Source organism: Mobula hypostoma, chromosome 9, assembly GCF_963921235.1.
Source record: "Mobula hypostoma chromosome 9, sMobHyp1.1, whole genome shotgun sequence".
In the NCBI taxonomy this organism is placed as follows: domain Eukaryota; kingdom Metazoa; phylum Chordata; class Chondrichthyes; order Myliobatiformes; family Myliobatidae; genus Mobula; species Mobula hypostoma.
In genome coordinates this window covers 89400841-89406840 of record NC_086105.1, presented here as the reverse complement: position 1 = coordinate 89406840, position 6000 = coordinate 89400841, and positions in this window count along the sequence as shown.

The following is a 6000-nucleotide window of genomic DNA, read 5'->3' as shown; positions in this document are numbered from 1 at the left end:
CCTCTCTGACAGGAAGCCTGTGACTAGTGTGCCATAGGGATTGGTGCTGGGTCTGGCAATATAGATCCATAATTCCTTGGAAGTGACATCACAGGTAAATAGGGTTGTAAAGAAAGCTTTTGGTACATTAGCCTCCGTAAGTCAATGTATTGAGTACAGGAGTTGGGATGTTACATTGAACATGTATAAAGCATTGGTGAGACCTAATCTGGAGTATTATGTACAGTTTTGGTCATCTACCTACAGGAAGATGTAAATAAGATTGAAAGAGTGCAGAGAAAATTTACAAGGATTTTGCAGGACTTGACCTGAGTTCTAACGAGAGGTTGGGACTTTATTTCCTGAAACATAGAAGATTGAGGGGAGATTTCATAGAGGCATACAAAATTCTGAGGGGTGATGATGATGGCTGGTTCTTCGCTTGTGAAGATCAGGAGGGAAGCAGAGTCCTTCTGACCGATGGCACAAATGGTGACTGTGACGGCCAATTCTAGATCCACAGACTCTGGAGCAGTAGGAACACAGGAACAGTTGGGAAGTGGGTGTTTGGGTAGTAGGATCCTTCCTACATCTCCTCTTTTCTTCAGCAGTCGTTCTTCTGGATTCCTCAAAATTCTTGACTGTGCTGTGGATCAGTGTTCTCCAGCAGTCTCTGTCACAAGCCAGTAGCTGCCACTCATTGACCTCAATATTTGCCTGAGAGAGCTGCTGTTTAAGTTGGTACTTTGTACTTCTTGTGCAGGACACCATGATCTCTTTTGTCCTGAGAGAGTCCTCAGCAGATTACTGCTTTTAGTAACCTGGAGTTGCTTCCCATAGCGTCATGCTGAAAAAGATGGCAAAGAGCCTTGGTGCCAAAGCAGCCTTGTTTCATGCTGGTGCTTTTGGGGAATGGGTCTTGTGTTTAACCTGACTGCTTTAGCCTTCGTGGAGCTGTTGCAGGATGGTGAGGAATTTCGAGGTACAGCCGAGCTTCGACAGAATCTTCCAGAGACCATTGTGTGACTGTATCAAAAGCCTTGGTCAGATCAATGAATGCCATGTATAGTCCCATGTTCTGTTCGCAATACTTCTGTATCTGGCACAGATCAAAGATCATATCAGTGTGCCTCTGTTCACTCTGAATCCACAGTGATGCTCTGTGAAGTTGACTTCGGCAATGCTAGGGATGATTCTGTCCAAGAGAATTCTGACGAGGATCTTCCCGGCAGTGGATATCAGGATAATACCTCTGTAGTTTGAGCAATCAGATTTCTCCCCTTTGTTCTTGTACAGGGAGACAATTACAGCATTGCAGAGGTCATTTGGGACTGAACCTTTCTCCCAACAGGGTGCGATCAGGTTTGTGAGCTTGCGCAGGAGAAAATCTCTGCCAATTTTGTATACTTCCTCTGGGATCCCATCAATGCCTGGGGATTCATGGCACTTCGGCTTGGAAATAGCAGCTTTGACCTTGTCCAGAGTTGGCGCGACATCAAGCCTGACCTCATCTCAATGGTCGCTACTTGTACTTGACAATTATCCCTGAAGAGGCTCTTGTAGTGTTCTGTCCATTGCCTCACGATGGCTTCCTTGTCTATCAGCAGGCTGGAGCCGTTGGATAAGTGTAGAGGGGCTTGAATCTGATGAGTTGCTGATGTCTGCGTTGTGCTACATTCATTCTGCTACAGCAGTCCACCAGTCATTTTGCATTTGTCTCAGTTAGCTTGGAGGGTGCTGCTTACAGCTCCGTATTTTGCCTTGGCTGCTTGGTCATCGGGTCTAGACAGCACCACTTGATGGGAGGAGTGTTTTTTTCTGCAGCAGGTTCCAGATTTCAGTGTTTTCATCAAACCAGTCTTTGCTGCTTCTTGAGGAGTACCCGACTACCTCAACAGCCCCATCTTGGATGGCAGTCTTCATGTGCTCCCATTTCTTTTCTGAGTTGGAGTCTGCACTTGGTGTGCCTTTGCTGTCCAGTTTCTTCCTTAGCTTGATCTTGAATACATCGCTGAGGCCAAAGAGCGTATCCACCTGGAGTCTTCACCATGGCCCCCTTTTCTTTATTGCTGATTTGATAGCCAGTCTGACTTGCGCCTTGACTGTCCATATAACAGTCTGCACTCAACTTGATCTGGTGTGTAGACCATTGGACACACCCTTTTGGTGCACCAGGATGTGGTTCAGGAGGCGCCAGTGTTTGGATCGGCGTGTCTCCAAGTCATCTTGAACCTGGTTTTCTTTTGAAAGAGTGTATTTGTTATAACCAGACCTAATTCTGTGCAGAGCTGCAAAAAATCCTCCCATTGTCGTTGCAGCTTCCAACACTATGATGACCTCAGACTCGCAGCCCTCCGGTGAAAAATGATATCGTATCTGTTAAATAGGGGCCATGGACAATTCTGATTTGATGGAGATGTACGTGAAAGCACAGAGGAACATCTGGAGAAATTTCTGAAACGCTCATTCGCTGCTGTCATTACTGCGTGGTCGGGAATCTTTCGGAGGGTAGGCCTCAAAATCCCCGACCTTGCCTGCTTTTGGTGACCGAGAATGAGGTCGAATTGTTCGGACAGAGATGGCACTCAGTGCTCGGTGTCGGAGAGCTGATCAGAGCTTGAAGTTTTCAGATGACTCAATCAGATTGTGATCGGCATGACAGGGAGAGTTTTTCTTCCTTCTCCCGTCTGCGTGAGATGTGGGACATTTGAGAAACTTTGAACTTTACTGTGCTCATGAACTTCATCAAGTTATGGTATTGTTGCACTGTTGTAACTATATGTTATAATTATGTGGTTTTGTCAGTTTTTTTAGTCTTGGTCTGTCCTGTGTTTTGTGATATCACACCGGAGGAAATATTGTATCATTTCTCAATGCATGCATTACTACATGACTAAAAAAGAGGACTACGTGTCATAATCTAATCTAATACCGCCATATTCCTACCCACCCTGGTACTGAAGAAGTCTAGGACGATGATCTTATCTGCCTTATATGTTTCCAATAGGAGGGATGTCAGCTCCCCACAGAACACCTATTACAAAGGTGACAAATTGGTCGTCTTGCAGGAATGCAAGTTAATCTGAGTGTCTGATGGTAGGCTTTGAAGCTTATTACCGATGGTGTTTTTGATCATGAAGCCCACCCGAGAATCTGTTTTCGTTGCTGCTTCTGTCTGACCAGAAGAGAGTGTAGCCTGCACCATGCTCTGTCAAAGATCGTTCATCTGCAAAACGTACTTCACTTAAAACAGCGATGTCAATGCCGAGCCGAGCAGTGCTGAGCGTCTGTGGGGTAAGCCACCTTCTGTAGAGTCCTGCACTGTGTGTACATTGCAGCACGCAATTCTGAGGTATGTCTACTTCTTTGAATTACTTACCTTTATCTTGCCGCTCGAGTGAGATGCCCATTGGCCACAGTGAACTGACCAGCTGGTTGAGGGGTAAACACAAGCAGATTTTTTCCACTGAGATTCAGTGAGACTACAAGTAGAAGTCATGGGTTAAGGGTGAAAGGTGAGATTTTTAATGGTAACGTAAGGGGGATTTTTCTCACTCAGAGGGTGGTAAGAGTATGGAACGAGCTGCCAGTGCAAGTGGTGAATGTGGGCTGGATTTCAACATTTAAGAGAAATTTGGATCTGAGGGAGGGCTATGGTCTGGGTGTGAGTTGATAGGACTAGGCAGATTAATGATTTGGCACAGCCGAAGAGATTGTTTCTGTGCGGTAGTGATATGTGATTCTACATCTCTATGAAGGATGTTCAATGATGACAATCACCCCTCACATGAAATGGGGCTGGTTCAATGGGGCTGATCATTTCAAGTAATTCAATTCTGTATGTTTGTGAGCCTAACACATTGCAATCAGTTACACATATGTAAGTCAACTAATTATATTTCCCTACTCCCATTTCCGCTAATAAATCTCATCTCTCCCATTATGTCTATAGATAAGCCTTAAGTTGACATCTGTTCAGTTTCATTATTGTCAGTACCTTTTTTAATCTCTTCAAAATCAGCACGAGAGTGTTTCTTACCTGGTATCTGCTGCAGCAGCTGTTCTGTGGATGAGCATGAAGAACCACATGGTGGCAGATAAAAACTTCAAGCATTCTCTGAGGAATCAGACACATTTCTTTGTGGAGGGGTTCGATAAGGCAGATGCAAAATGGATGTTTCCACCTTTGTCTGACTCCAAAACTAGGCAACATGAAATAGATGATTTTTAAAAAACCGTGCCCGGAAACTAGATCACATTACACTGATATTGTTAGCTTTGCTTGACTGAATATGAGATTAACATGGAGTAAATATCGTTTGTGACCATTTCTGAGTTGAATTATAGAAACATACAGCACAATACAGGCCCTTTGGCCCACAAAGCTGTGTCGAACATGTCCCTACCTTAGAACTACCTAGGCTTTACCCATAGCCCTCTATTTTTCTAAGCTCCATGTAGCCATCCAGGAGTCTCTTATTGTTTCTGCCTCCACCACCATCGCCGGCAGCCCATTCCACACACTCACCACTCTCTGTGTAAAAAAAAACTTGCCCCAACATCTCCTCTGTACCTAATTCCAAGCACCTTAAAACTATGCCCTTTCATCCTAGCTATTTCAGCCCTGGGGAAAAGCCTCTGACTATCCACACAATCAATGCTTCTCATTATCTTCAATTATGCTAATTATGAAATCATATGGACACTGCTGTTGTCCCTTGTAATTGTAATGTGAGTTCTGTATCAAGGCTGCACGAATTGATATTGCTCCCTGTGCAATGCATTGCCCTGGCGTTTGAAGCAAATGGACTTGGGAATACCCTGTGCAGAGCACTCCTGGGAGAACGAGCTCTCAATCCTGCAGTTTCAGATAAAAGATCCGCAGGTTCAAAGTTCAAAAGTTAAAGTAATTTTATTATCAAAGTATGTATATATTACCATATACAACCTTGAGATTTATGTACAGGAAAAAATAAATTAAATAGAGCTATGAAAAACTAAACATAAACAGACAAAACCTGACAAGCAAGCAATGTGCAAAAGAAGAAAAACTATGCCAATAAAATTTCACTTTATCTCCTTGCCCGCCCATCGCCTCCCTCTGGTGCTCCTCCCCACTTTTCTTTCTTCCGTGGCCCTCTGACCTCTCCTATTAGATTCCCCCTTCCCCTTCTCCAATCAACTTCCCAGCTCTTTACTTTGCTCTCCCCTACCTGGTTTCACCCATCACCTGTTGTTTATTTCTCTCTCCTCTCCCCTACCTTTTAATTCTACTCCTCATTTTTATTCTCCAGTCCTGCTGAAGTGCTTCAGCCCGAAATATCAACTGTACTCTTTTCTATAGATGCCACCTGGCCCGCTGAGTTCCTCCAGCATTTTGTGTGTGTTGCTCAGATTTCCAGCAGCTGCAGATTTTCTCTTGTTTGTAATACTGAAAACATAATCATTTTCTGTTCCAAATGTTGTTGTGTTGGAGGCCTGAATATACACAACAATATATCAGATGGATCAAACTGTTCCTGTCCTGTGTTGTAGATAATGTATGGAACTTGAACAAACCATCAAGCAGATGCAGAACTGGATTACTCTTCCTGGCAGTCAGCATGATGATCAGAAATTAGGCAATTTCCATTATGTACAAAGTAACACCTGTTTGGTATACATTTATCACTGCATTGATAAGGCTGCTGTTTGCTTTTGCAATGGTTTTCTCTCCTCCTGTCACTGGTGTTGTGAAACCTCCCTGCCTGTGGCTGTGGGCCAACGTACACACAATAAGCTCCAGAGTCTCTGCTAGTGCTGTCTGAAGCCAGCTGGGGGGGTAAAGGTAGTTTACTCAGTCACTCAGGGCCACGTCCACAGCTCCTCTCACCACCACTGGACATCCCAGAACAGATTGCAGCCAATAAGATTAGGCAATGGTGCAGAGCAAAAGGTGGGCAGGTGGGGGGTGGGGAGAACAATTCATGCACAGCAAGCTCCCATAAACAACAGGGCTACTGCCACTGGAACTCGTGCATA